Genomic DNA, 14779 nt, shown 5'->3' with positions numbered 1-14779 from the left:
TTCTTCCTAGAATACTCATGAAGGAGCAGCTGTTCCTGCCGTCTGTGGCGTGTGTGTGTGTGTGTGTGTATGTATGTGTGACACAGAGAGACAGAAAGGGATAGAGTAGTCCCCTGCCCAGCCCCCCTCTCTGCAGGATTCTCTGCTTTTGTATTCATTCTGTGAGTCACTTGCTTTTGTCCCTCCGTTCAATCAACACCCCTTGAGTCTCTCCTGTGTTCTGGGGTGTGGGGGTGTGTGTGTGTGTGATTGCCTCTCCCTCCTTCCTGCCTGTTGCTGGCCTGTCTCTAAGGCAGTTCTGAAACCTGCCCTGGCTCTGTGGTGGTCCCAGAGAGAGGTGGTGTGTATGTGTGTGAATCAGTGTGTGGCAAGCTGTCAGTGTGTCATTTCTGCCATTTTACCTAATCCTCTGCTCCCATTCTGGGAGCAATTTCCTTTTGGTCAACACACGTTGAACACCTCCCATGAGTGTGTGTGTGTGTGTGTGTGTGTGTGTGCCTTCCTATGTCCCTGTCTGACACATATATCTTTTTCTTCCCTTTCTTATCCTCTTTCTCTCATTTAAAAAATTGAAGTATAACTTACATACCACAGAATGCACAAATCTTAAGAGAAAAATCTCAATGAATTTTACATGTGTTTACACGTTTGGATCCACCTCCCAGAGTAAGAAACAGACCATCCTAGCCACCCCCTCCACCCCCCACACCCTCCTTCTTGCTCATGACCACCCCCACCCCCCACTGCTGGTCTGACTCCATTACTATTTCCTCTCATTGTTTTAAATCCAAAACTCAACCGGGTCTTTTTTTTTTTTTTTTTAACTCACTGTGTATACATGTGACTGTCTGTCTGTCTGTCTTGAAACTTTCTCATTTTTTTCCCTTCTGGGAGTTTCTCATCTTTGTGGCTTCATTCAATCAACAATTATTGAAATACCTCCTAAGATGGGCTGGATGTGTGTCTAACCCTCTCTCTTGCTCTCTCTCTCCCTCCCCAGGCCACTTCTCTCCCGCTCCCCCTGCATGGTCTCCAAGTCAGTATTGAATGCTGCCTCTATTCTGTGAATCACTGCTGGAGAGAGAGAAAGAGACAGACAGACAGGCAGACAGACAGACAGACAGAAGTGTGTGTGTGTGTGTGTGTGTGTGGGTCGCTCGCCCACCACCTTGCTTCCTGCTTCCCTCTCTCTCCCATTCATCCTGCTCCTGGGGGCCCCATCTAGATTTTTCTAGGTGAGACTGGCTGTGTTTCTTCCTCTCTCTCCCTGGCTCTCCCTCTCCTCGTTCCCCGCTGTCTCTGAGGGGCTGCGAGAGCTGGCCTTTGTTGTGTGTGTGTATGTGTGGGGGGAGCTGGCCTGTCCACCTCCTCTGCAGCTCTGGCCTTGCCCTTCTCTTCCTGCCCTCGCATCTCCCCTTCTCCTTTCCCAAACTCTCTTTGCTCTGCAGACATCCCGTTGCCCTTGGGGTCTCCAGCTGGGATCTTGGAGCTGAATCCTAGACCTATCCACACACCAAGGTTCCTCTCTCCTCCTGCAGAACCACCTCTCACTTCAGGGCCTCACCTGTCCGTCCCCCCCATCCCAGGGCTGTCTTCCCATCCAGACCTCCCTCTTACTCCCTGCTCGGCTGTATATTGTTCTTGACCCACTGAAACGGCTCTGACCATGGCCTTTGACCTTCCTGCAAACGTGGGGTCTGACTCTGTAGACATGTCCATTCCTCGAGGCTCGGTGATGCCCTTCCCTTGAATCTCGCTCTCCCTTCCAAGGGCCCTTCTTAGCCCTTCTCTCGTCTCCCTTCCCACCGAACCTGGAGACCTTGCCCACCCTGGGCCTCACCCCTCCCTTTGTGTAGACCACCCCAGTCTGCAGATCTCCCTGTGTAACCGCCGCCCGGGCATTTCAGAGACGCCACTGCCCACTTGGCACCAGGGCAGACCCCCAGCCTCTCCTGCCCCGACTTGTCTACGTCCTGTTCATCCCAGCACCTTGCCTTGGTTTGGGTCTTGTCTTCCTTTCTGGGCCATGCTCCAGTCCCCTCACTCTCTTCCCTGTCACTTGTCACCTGTTGCAGCGCGCCAGCCGGCAGTTGGTCTCCCACAGTGACCCTCCCACATCAGGCAAATTTGGTTGTGCATTCAGTCAGCAAACAGTTGACGGAGCCCCCCCGCAGAGCAGGCCTTAGGGACACAAGCATAGCTGTGGCCTGGTACCCTGGTGTGGAGCGGAGACCCCAAGCCAGGTGGGCGGGGGTGTGGGCCCATGGCCCCATGAGCACTTCCTCCTCTTCATACCGCCCTCTCTGTCCTCCCATTTGTCTCCCCATGTCAGTGTGTGTTTCGGTCTGTCTCAGAGGAAGGGTCGGTGGCCTCTGTCCTTGTCAGGCCGTCTGAGGTCCGTCTTTCTGTCCCTGTGCACCGACGTGTGTGAGTCTCTGGTCTTCCTGTCTGTCTGTGTGTCTGTGGATGTGTTTGTGTGTGTGTTTGACTGTCCGGGCTTCCAGTGTCTGTATTTGTGTGCATGTGTCTGTTTGCGTGTCCATTCTGTATGTGTGTATCTCACGGTCTGTGTGTCCTGACCTGGGTTTCTGACTGCTTCTGCTCATGTGAATGGGAGCATTGGCTGGTCTCTGTATGAGTCTTGCTGTGTGGCAGCCGTCTGTCTGTCTGTCTTTCTGTGCGGCTGTCTGGCTGTGTGCAGGGATGAGTGTGTGCGGGGATGTCTGTGCATCTGGGTGGGTGGCGGCCGTCCTTGCTGGGTCTCCATGTGCTGTGTGGATCACATTGTCTCTGGCTGTGTCTCCCTGAGGGTAGGGGTCTGTCTGGATGATTTTTGTCCGTGTGTCCTTCTCTCTCTGGGGCCTCTGGAGGTGTGACAGGCTCCCTGTACGTCTGCCCCCTTGCTATCCAGCTCACGTCTCTCCCTCCCCTCCTCTTCCATCTCTGATCCCCTTTCCTGGGGGCTTTGTCGGTCTGCACGTCACCATCTGTGCCTGGCGGCCTTGCAAGCCTGCGGCGAGCAGACAGCGTGCGTCACACCTTGTACAGAGCCCTGGGTGAGACCCCTCTCCCCGCGTGGGCCGTGTGCGTCATCTGGAGGTGTGGGGGTCTCGCCTCGTCGCTCCCGCTCTCCCAGGCCTCCTCCCTCTCTCCCTCTGAGCCTTTCTCGGGCTTTCTTCTTCCTTCATGCGTCAGGCCTGCGTCTGTCAAAGCTCCTCATTCTTGCCCTTCCTGTCCCTTTCTGCTGCTCAGTGAGTTTGTTGGGGGAAACTTTCAGGGTTTCCTCAATCTCAATCAACAAACCCCGCAGGGCGGCAGGGCAGGGCTGGGGGTCTGACATGCCTCCTCTGTTTCTTCCGTCCCCCTGTCCCCACGAGGGTTCGCTTTCCTCCAGGAGCACATCGCTGGAGAACCAACAAGCATTCACCACAACCTCTGCAGGAGACCCTGGCTTCAGATTCTGCCACCCCCCACACCTCCAGCCCCTTCCCACCACTCCCTCTGCCCCAGCCACTGCGCTCAGCCTTTCCTTAAATGTGACAAGCTGCTGTTACCTCACAGCCTTTGCACTTGCTGCCTCTGCTTGGGGTACTTTTTCCAGAGATTTGTGTGCTTGCTCAGCCCCTTCAGGTCCCTGCTCAGAAGTCTCCTCTTCAGAGAGAACTTCTTGACCACTTTATCTAAAATAGCGTCCTCTGTCACTCTCCTTACACCTACCCTGCATTCATCTTCAGAGCACTCGTCACTCCCGGCTGTCATCTTACATAGTGATTTATTGGTTTACTTTCAGTCTCTCACACCACCTTCTCTGCCACCGTGCTGTCGGCCCCAGGAGGGCAGGGAGAGTCTGTCGGTTCAGTGCTGTGTCTCTACCTTCTAGAACACTGCCCGGAACATAGGAGGCACCCATTGCACGTTCACTGATGAGTGAACCACCTAATTTCTAAGACTTGCCTGGCAAGGATACAGCAAAGTACCTCTTCTTGCCCACCCAGTCCCCTTGCTCCATCCTACCCTTCCCCCTCTGCCCACCCCCTTGGCTAACTGGTTCCCTTCCATCTCAGCAGACTCCACTTGAGGGGCTCAGATCCCTGCCTTTTCCTGGTCTCCCTGTCTCTGGTCTTACCCTATGGACGCATTCTCCACACAGCCCCAGGGACGGCTCTGCAAAGCAGTGCTAGTCATATACTCTCCCACCTCTAGCTCCCCAGGCTCCTACCTCCAAAACGTTTGCAAGCCCACCTTCCTCTGTCTCCTCTCATCTTGCTTCCCTGTCCCTCCCCCTTCCGCCACCCTCCCAGCCCCCGGTCACCTACCTTCAAACCTCTATACCTTTGCACACGCTGGTCCCTCTGCCTAGAAATGCCTCCACCTGGAATTTCCTCACAGGCCTGCTTGGTGAACTATTCTATTTTAATGAAATTTTTTTTTTTTATTGAGGTGAAATTCATATAACATAAAATGTAACTATTTTACAGTGAACAATTTCGTGGCATTTAGTACATTCACAATGTTGTGCAACTTCTATCTGGCTTCACGTCTGTTTTATCCCCCGAAATAAAACCCCGTAGTAAGCAGTTACTTCCTATTTCTCCTCCCTTCCTCCTGTTCGTGGCGACCACCAATCTGCTTTCTGTCTCTGTGGATTTACTATCCATTCCGATTATTTCATATTCCTAGGATATGCAATCTTTTGAGTCTGGCTTCTTTTATTTAATGTCATGTTTATGAGGTTGATTCATGTTGTAACACGTGTCAGGACCTCATTCCTTTTTATGGCTGAATAATATTCCATTGTATGGATAGACCAGACTTTGTTTGTCCACTATGCCTCATTTTGAGTCTCAAAAGTTCCCCTGTCTTGGGAAGGCTGGACTTTCCTTTCTCTGGCCCTCTTGTTCCTGGGACAATCTGGGCCACTCTGGGCCAGCTTCATGCCCTTGTTTCCCAAATCTGCGTCTCCCTCCCTCCCTCCTGAGCTGCCCACCATGGGCACCTCTTCAATCTCACTGCCCCTTTCCCCTTTGCCAGCCGCCACCCCACCCCTGCAGCCCCTTGGGCCATCCTTGATTCCTTCCAGATCACGCTCTCCAGACACCCATTCCTTCTCAAACAGGCATCTGACCACATCTGTCCTACCTGCTACAGTCATGCCCTTGGCTCCTGGCCACCCCCAGGCCAAGTCTAGGTCTCAGCCCTCATCACCTCCCAAACCTGGCCTCTCCTTCGCCTCCTCCCATGCCAGTGCCCACACCCCTCCCCTGGCATTCTCACCGCTCTGCCTGAAGTGCCCAGGGTCCAAGTCACCTTTCCCGACTTTCCCTGCCTGTCCCTCCCACCCCCAAGCAGAATTAGTGTCTTCCCCCTGTGGCTTCTGGAAGGAAGGGGCTTCCAGAATCGCCCCTGCCCGCTGTGTGCTGATGGCATGTTTGTCTGTGAGGCTCTGGATCACCTGTGCCCAGGATGGTGCCTCCCTCCAGGCAGGTATGGAGAGGGGCTTGTGGGTGAGGGGCCGTGGGGCCTGGCCCCTGCGTCTCTTCCTCCTCCTCTGAGAATCTCTGGCCCTGCTTTTCTCTCACCCTGTGTGACAGTGACTTTTGTCCCTCTGGTGTCTGTCACACCTTCTCTCTGGAGCATTAAGTGGCTTTGTGCTCTTGGGGAGCATCAAGCACTTTGCCCTGTGTGTGTCTGTGTCTGTCTGTCTGCCCATCTGACTGTCCCCATCACACTGTACTCTTGCTATCTCTGTGCTAGCTCCAGGGTCATGGTCATTTTCCCAGCATGTCACACACACACACACACACACACACACACACACACACACACATACACACACCATGAGAGAGAGCAAGAAACCCCTGCCCGACCCACTCTCTGCGGGGTTCTCACTTTTGTGCTCATCCTGCGTCACCCGCATTCATCCCTCTGTTCCATCCGCGCCCGAGTCTCTCCTGTGCTGGCCTGTGACTCTCTTCCTCTTCCCCCTCCCTCTAGCTCATTTTCTCTCTGTCTCTAAGGTGCAACTGAATTCTGCCCTAGCTCTGAGAGAGACCCAGAGGGAGGGGAGTGGAGGGGGTGGCCCTCTTTGCTCGCTGCTCCCCACTTCCCTTCCTTCTGTGTCTCGGTCTCGACTTCGCCCTCTCTCCCTCTGGGGTCTGGACTCCGGGGCGCCACTCCTTCTCCCCCCATCAATACTAATCCCGCTTTCTTTTTCCCCACTCCTGTCGCGGTCGCCTGCTTCCTGCCCGCCACGTTTAGTCCTCCGTTCGCCCTTTTGCTCCTTCTCTTCTTGGCCTCCCTCTCCTTCCTCCTCAATTTTTCCAGATGTGCCCATGTCTGAGTTTCATGCCACGTATTCCCCCTCCCGCCCTTAGGATGTCTTCTCCCCCTTCCTCCCGGCCTCCAGTGCGTCTGTGTGTCTCCACATCTGGGTCTCTTTCTCTTCCTCTGCCTGCCCCTAACCTGCTGGGAGTCTTACTTCCAGCTGTGGCCTCACCCCCTTCTGGGCGCTGTGCTGAGGGAGGCTCACCCTGCCGTATCTGGCAGATGCCACCAAGTGAAACTCACCCTCTCCTCCAGGTCCCCAGGGCTCCTGAGTTGGGGATCCCCATCATTCCCCTAGATGCTCAGGTCAGCCCGGCCTTCTCCCCCCAACCATTCTGAACTACCAAGAAGGGGCCTGGACTGTCCCCTAAGCAGCTCTCAATCCCTCACCCCACTCTCCCTGCTAATTATCACTCCCCCGCAGCCCCAAGAAAGGAAGGACTCTCCATGGCTTCCTCTGTGCTCTCCCTGCTTCTGCTCCCATCAGGGATCAACTGCCATCCCATTCCTCAACCTGATGACTTCCTAGTATGCAAAGAACAAAGTCAACTTCTAGAGTTTTCTAGGCTGTCACACTCCTTCCGCCCTGCCTATCCCTGCAGCACCCCCTGCTTCTCTCTGCTTCTCTCGCTGTCTCTGCTCCTCTCTCTGTCTCTCTGTCTCTCTCTCTCACACGCATACACACACACTTCTGCTTCTCCAGGCCTTTGTCCTGTGCTTGAGCCCTGCTCCTGCTCAGGGAGCAGTCCCATCCTTTCCCCCGTGCCCTTTTCCCACCTGTTTGGCAAATTCCTCTTCCTCCCCAGGGCCCAGCTTTGAGCTCTTGGGCTTTGGTATGCTTTTCTGGGAGACCCCACCTCTGCCCAGGCCTCTGGGTCAGCCCAGACATACCACTCAAGATTGCAGTAGGATTGAGGGGACCAGGCCGGAGCCCCAACCTAATGCTCTGGTAGAAGCCTGTACACACTAGGTGACCAGTAAAAGCACCCCCAGTCTCCTTCAGGAGTTCGTTCTGCCTGCGTGAGTGGGGTCTGTTTGGAGGTCTGGGGCTCTGTGACTCAGTTGGCCTACTTGCCCTGCCCCACACCTCCCCACGGCCCTCCCCTCAGTCCCAGGGTCTATGGCATGCTTGTGTGCATGCGCGTGTGTGTGCGAGTATGTCTGGTCACCTCCCCTTGTTGTTCTCTGTGACTTCATCTCCATTCACTCTCTGTACTTTTTTCATTCTTTTCTCTTTCTTTCAAAGCCCATGTTTTTTTCCTGATCCCAAAAGCAATGCATCCATCTTCATGATAGAATATTTAGAACATACAGAGAGGCACGGACAGAACAATAGGCATGGCCCTGTTGGTCCTGTTTCCCAAGAGGACGGGCCGTTGCAGCATGCCAGGGAGAGGACCCCAAGCTGGATGGTCAAGTGCATGCACGTGTGTGCATGTACGTGTCCCTGCAAACTCCCTACTGCCCTCCTTCTTGGTCTCACACTCTCTGTTCCTCTCCGTCTCCACCATTTCTGGTCTGTGTCTGAGCCCCTCCGTCTCTGGGGAACTATCTCTGTCTGCATGGGTTCTGCTCTCACCCTGGGGGCTCCCACCCACACTCCTTGCATTCATTCATAACACCTGTCCTGAAGACGTGGGGCCAGGAGTGTGTGTCTGTGGGAGGGCCTGTCCCCTCCCGTGGCTCAGGTCTCCTTGAATTTGCCTCCGCTCTGTGAGCTCCTGGGGTGCATGTCAGGCTGTGTGTCCACGTGTCTGGCTGCCTGGACACTTATCTGTGTGTCTGTCTGCTTGCCATCTCCCTCTCTGCCGCTGTTTTGAATTGCCGTCTTGCTCTTTGCCCATCACTGTGTGTGTGTGTGTGTGTGTGTGGCCTCGCTTGCTTCCTCTCTGTGGTTCCCTCACCGTTGGCGCTCCCTGTCTCCGTGGGTCACTCCCATTCATAAGTTCTTCCGTTCATTCAAAAAATAGAGCATCAGATTTTCTAGATTGTCTGCCAGGCACACAAATTGCATTCTTACCTTTGTAATAAGAATAACCCATTACAGTTATAACCACAACCACCGTAAGAATAATGAGGGTGTGAGAAGCCCATGGTTAGCACCGCACCGAGGCGGGCGCTGAGCTAGGTCGGTGCGAGTGTGTGTCTGCCTCTTCTTTCTTCTCTTCTCCACCCGTTTCTTTCCTTGGAGATTTCTGGAATTTCCCTTTGGCTGCTCATGCTTTGAGCCTAAAGACTGGGATTGCGTGTGTGTGCTGTGTGTGGGAGTAAGTGTGTGTGTAGGTGTGAGTGAGTGTGTGAGCATGTGGGTGTGAGTGAGTGTGTAGGTGTGGGGTGTGTAAGCGAGTGTGTGTACGTGTGTGTGTATATGCTCACTCGCCTCCCCATCTCTCGCTGCTCCTCTGCAGCTTTGGCAGGCTTTGTTCCCTCTCTGTGGACGTTTTCTTTCTTTTAGAAATGACATTCATTGTTTTCCTTGGGTTTCAGAAGCAATATGTGTTTATTGCCTAGGAGGTGGAAAATACCAGAAAGAATGTGCAGAAGAGTATAAAATAAAAATCCCCTGTAATCCCACTTCCCAGAGAGAAAGGAGCCGCTGTTAACATTTTGGGGGTCTTTTAAAAATCTTTTGCTTGGATCCGTGAACCTTTTCTCTCTGTGTGCCTTTCTCTGCAGATTTAATTTCACTTGATCCTCACGTATTCCTTCCTTCAAAAGCATTTGGGGTCTGCGCTTGGGACAGTCTGTGTGTCTTTGTCAGCCCCATCCGAGTGGTCTGAAGGTCTTGGTCTGGGAGGTCTGTCTGTCTGACAGTCTCTTACCTCTCTCCCTTCTTCCGTCGTTTTCTCTGTGGCTTTATCAGATGTGTGTGTGTGTGTGTGTGTGTGTGTGTGTGTGTGTGTGTCGAGAGCAAGAGGAAGCTAGACAGAGAAAATGAGCAGAAAGAAAAAGCCAGGGAAAGAGACAGAGACTGAAAGCGACCCCGCCTCCCCGCCACTCCTTTCCCTTTCTCCCTCCTGCCACCTCCCTCATGATGGAGGACTGTGTGCTGGGTGCCTGCTGGGTGTCCCTCGATCCCTTTTTCTACCTCAGTCACTTTGTTCTCAGGTTCCTTAAGAATGAAGAAGTGCTGGTGTGTGTGTGGGGGGGAGGGGTGAATGATGCAGGTGGAGAACACAGCTCCCACCAGTGAGTGGAAGCAGGAAACTGGACAATGTTTCTGGAAGGTTTCCTGGTGTTGCCGGGAGATGGGGGTGATAGAGGACCAGGGGTCTGAGCATAGAGGGGCCTCACTCTTGTTTTACCCTTGTAGGGTCTGGGGGGCTGGGAAGGGGGATGTGGTTCACAGGCAACGGGAGTGGGAAGTCTGACTCTCCCCATGGCCCAGGTCACCTCCTGCTCAGAGGACTCGGTGGTCTCCATTCAGATCCTTCTGTGTCTTACTGTTGGTCTCTCTCTCTGTCTCTGTCTCTCTCTCTCTCTCTGTCTCTCTCTGTCTCTCTCTCCCCCCCTGCGTCTGGGGCTCTCCTCTCCATTTTGCTCGGCCTCTGCCTTGCATCGTAACACAGTAGATAAGCTTCTGGGGTTTGATGTCTGTTCACATCTGTGGGGACAGAGCCCCAAAAAGCAGTTTCCAGGCTCTCGGCCTCACGTGGAAAGGTGCTGGCTCAGGTAGTAAATGGCCATCGACTGTGATCAAATGGCCATCAGCTGTGGCTAGTTGGCCGTCAGCTGTAACCAGTGAGCCATTAGCCATGAATATAACTGCCGTGGCTAGGCTAGCAAAAAAGGGGGAGTTAGCAAGAAGATGGTGGCTGAGCCTGCAAGCGGCACAGTGAGGGTTGAGAATTGTGTGGCTCCTGTTTCCTGTGTCTCCAACCCAGCCGCCAGCGAGAGTGTAGTGGTGTGACTCCCCTACCTATGGCTCCGTGGGTGTTCCTTTTTGGCCTCACCGTGTCCTGCGTTCTTGTGTGGGGAGCGGGACACCGTGCACGACAACATCTTACTATGGTCTTAGGAAAGTGACACTCCTTGGAGCCTAAGTGTCCTGGCCAGCAAAATGGGGATACGAAGCGTTTCGAGGCTCAGATGTGATGGCCCATGTAAAGAATGCTTAGCACAGCGAAGAGCAGGCAGTAAGTGTCACTACACGCTGGTTAGCTCTGGGTCACCATATCGCCGCTCCTCTCTTCTCTGACTGAATCACAGCTCATTTCACTCCGTAGGTCTGTTTTATCTGCCCTTCCCTCCCTCCCTTCTCTCCTTCCTTCCATTCAAAATTCCTTTCCTGGCTCCAGGCTGCGTGCTGGATGCAGGTGTGTGCACACATGTCGGTGTACAGCCACTAAAGTTTCTGCAAGTCCCAGGAAGGGCTCTGCCCCAGCTCCCTCCTCCATCCCTGCTTCATAAGCCCACAGCTTCCCTCTGAGCAGCCTTCTGGGGAGGAACATGAGGGCCAGCCTGGTGCTCAGTGCCCCTCTGGAGCTTTTGCCTCACCCACCTAGCACTGGGCCAGGCACAAATGGGGCACTTGCAGGGTAGGTGGGTTGCTGGAAAGTGGCTGGAACAATGAATAACCCTCCTCTCCACCTGGCTAACTTGTATGCATCCTTCAAGACCCAGCTCAAATGACCCTTCCTCGCTAATGCCTTTCCTGACCCCCCTCTTAGTAAGTGGCTCCCTCCCTGGACTCTCTCATAAATGTGACCTTGTTGTTTTCTATTTGAATGTCTGCCTTCCTAAAGCCTGCAAGTACTCAAGGGCAGAGTAAGACACACTATAACAATAATGGCTAATTCTTATGTAGTGCTTACCACATGCCAGAAGTGTCTTACGTGTGTTTCTCATTTAATCCTTACAATAGGATTGGAGATACTATTGTTACCCCCATTTTACAGATGGGGAAGCCAAGGCTCAGAGACGTTAAGTGACTTGTCCCTGCTCACACAGCACGTAAGTAGTGGAAGTAGGATTTGAACCAGCCTGCCTGCTTCAGAGCCACCCTCTAAGTGATATGGGACTCAGGGTTTAACTTTTCTCGCAAAGTGTAAAGGGGCCTTTCTCTTTTCTACATCTTCTGTCCTGCCCTGAGTTCCATGTCTCCTCACTTTGCACCTTTTCCCTGGGCAGTGCATCCCCTGCCCACTGTGCAGAACCTGCCCCCCCACCCGCCCCACCCCTGCAGTCCACGCGGATGAAGGCGTGATGCCAGCACCGGCTGGGCCTCTGCACAGATGCCTCAAACCTACCGACTTGTTTCCACAGCCCCTAAACTTGTTTTTCTCCTGTTCTCATTAGCGCCCACCGGGGCTGCAGCCAGGAGCACAGAGTCATCTCTGACTTCTCCGTTCCTGCCGCCCACAGCCATCTGTCCTGCTTCCTGCTGACTCTCCCTCCAGGGGCCCCTCCCAGACCCTGCTGCAGCCCCTCCTGCAGCAAAGCCCCTTCCCTGGCCCCCACCTCTGCGCTCACCCTTCCACTTCTTGCTCAAACACCTGTCACCTTCCCAAGTCCCCTCATCTGTAAACGAAGCCACTGACAGCATGTTCCTCATGGGGTGTTCCGGGGATTAGATGAATTTTGAAAAGCTGTTATGGCAGGGCCAGGCTCACCATCCGTAGCTGTTATTAAAGATTAAATGGGTAGCTGTTATTAAAGATTTTCTGAATGAATGAATGAATGAATGACCCAGTGGGTGCGCCGTTCTTCTCTTCCTCGTCCTCCTCTTAGTACCTGCTGGCCCCCTCCCGCCTCCTGTCTCTAAGGCAGTACTTCTGAACATTTTGGAAGGATGGCTACCCTTTGAAAAGCCATCCCTGCGGCCAACGTGGAAATTCCCATCCTAGGAAAAGACTTCATCTCCCTTGACTCCGTCTCTTCCCCAGCTCCATCTCTCTGCTTCCTTCTCAGAAGAGCTGGGGGCCAGAGTTACCCCACACTAGCCCCTTTTCTCCACCAACTGCAACCAGGCCCCTCCCCACCCCAAGTCATCAGTGAGGCCTCCAAGCTGCCAGATTGAACGGACATTTAAATTCTAGTTGTCTTGCTCGAGCTCTCAGCAGCATTGCAATGCTGTTGTCAGTTTCTACTACACTCTCCTTCTCTCCTTCCATGACTGGCCCCTGGAGAAAGGCTGGAGGACCCCCTGCAAATGTTGATAACATGTTGGTGATCCCATGTTAGATCTCAGTCTTCAGATGTCTGTCTGTCTGTTTCTTTCTCAGTCTCTCTGTTCCTCTCCTTACTTCCTTGGGAATCTTGATTTATCCAGCAAGCCTTATGCTGACGACTTTCAGCCAGGACTTGGACCCCCGACTCCTATGTCCTATCGCCCTGTGGACAGGTAACTCAACTTGAACATGCCCCAAATAAGCCTTTGACTTCCGTCCACCAAGCCTGGCTCCCTCCTCACCCTTCTCACTTCCGTAACAGGCACAACCCCCACCCAAAACTAAAACGAGCTTCTCTCCTGACATGCCGCCGTCCCTCATTTCCAGGACTTTGTCCCTACCCCTCCTCATTTCTCCCTTCATTAGTTCCCTGCCCACTGTTTCAAGAACCATTCAAATACTGATGACTTTTGAGTTTTCATCTCCTGCCTAATCATGAATTTGAGCCTCGGATCTGTATGATCAGCCATTTCCTATGTTTCACTTGGATGTCCCTCAGACACCTGCCACTCCATGGGTCCCAAAGTGGATTCAGCATTTTCCCTGATATGTGCTCCTCTGACCAGGATCCCTGAGTTGGTACATAAGACCACCGTGTGCCCTGCCATGGAGGGCGGTAGCTGCACACCACTCTTTGCTCAGTCACTGGGGTCTCCTCTGTCACTGAGGATTGTATTTCCTGGTTCTGTCTTCTCTCTATTCCTAGTCCTGTGGCCATCCATGATGACTTCACCACCCATGTGGATGGTGCGGCCAACACCGTGGTCTTGACCCCCCAAGTGGTGACAGGCCTGTCCTCCACTCAACCCCAACCACGATCATGTCTGTGACCTTGCCACGCAATAACAGCTCCCGCTCTGAAACCCCAATTTCAAGCCACCCCACTCCCAGCCATCATCTCTCTTTGCCTCTGTCTCTGTTTCTCTCCTTACTTTCTTGGGAATCTTGAATTCATCCAATCTCATTGACTCGAGCACGTCTTTGATCTCGAGACCTTGGAAGGCAGCCCCCAACCATTCTTTTTTTTTAACCCCCACTCATTAACCTTTCATCACCACTTTGCTACTGACACTGCTCTTGGCAAGCTCACCGGGGACCGCCGTCTTGCCAGGTCCAAGGTCAGTTCTCAGTTCCCATCTTCCTTGGCCCATCATGGATGCTGCATGTGGCTGAGCCCTTCTTCAATTTTGAAACGTTTCACTCTTCTTGGCTTTCATGATATGACGCTCTTCTGCTTGTCCTTCTCGGTCTCCTTTGCTGGATCCCCCACTTCTCCCAACCTCAATGGGAGAAGTTCTCTTCATCTACACACTCATTTTAGGCGATCTCACCCAGTTCGATGGTTTGACATACTCTTTATTGCTGATGAATCCCAAACTCTACCTCTCCCTACGTCCAAACTCCACTGTCCATTCAACATCTCCACATGGATACCCGACAGGCATCTCAAGCTCACTATGTCCAAAGCTGACATCATTTTATCTCCCCACCATATTAGTAAATGACACCACGCTAACATCACAGAATTCCTCCTAGAGTACCTTGTTGCCTTAGTCTTTCATATACACCCAGCTTAGTCCACTGGTAAATCCCACTAACTAAACTTCCAAAGGATCCCACATCCGTTCTGTTGTCTTCACCCCAGATGCCCCATCCTAACTCAATCTCCCAATTGAGTTTTTTTGTTTTTTGCTGGGACAACAGCCCAGGCTCCTCCCTGAGCTCACTGCTTCTACTTCTGTGTCCAATTCATTGTCCATTCAGAACCAGAGGGATCTTGTAAATCAGATCAGGCCACCACCTTCTTGGAAGCCTCCAGCGGTCTCCCATTGCATTGAGATTTGTGCCACCCCCTACAAAGTCTGACATAATCTAGCCCTGACCACATCCTCAGCTACCTCTCCTACATTCTCCCCTCTCACTCAGCTGCACCCCCACTGGCCCCTTGTTATCCCACAAACACACCAAGCTCATTCCTGTCTCAGGGCGTTGGCCCTTATGAGTTCTTTCAGCCTGGAAGACTCTTCTCCCAGAAATTCACAAGGCTGCCTCCTTCCTTCCTGTCACTCAGTTCTCAGCTCAATGCCACCTTCTCAGGGAGGTCTTTCCTGATTATCCCTTCTGAAGCATCCTTTCCATGCCCCCAGGCTCCGTCTCACCACCCTACTTTATCTTTCTCTTGGTTCTTAGCAATATCAGAAATTATCTCCTTAACTTAACTCAGCCTTTTTCTGTCTTCTGTCCTGGAAGATCAGCTCTAGGAAAGCAGGGGCTGAGTCTACTCT

This window comes from Rhinolophus ferrumequinum, chromosome 23, assembly GCF_004115265.2.
Source record: "Rhinolophus ferrumequinum isolate MPI-CBG mRhiFer1 chromosome 23, mRhiFer1_v1.p, whole genome shotgun sequence".
NCBI classification, from domain to species: domain Eukaryota; kingdom Metazoa; phylum Chordata; class Mammalia; order Chiroptera; family Rhinolophidae; genus Rhinolophus; species Rhinolophus ferrumequinum.
The sequence above is the reverse complement of the archived record's forward strand: the minus strand, read 5'-3'. Positions refer to the sequence as shown.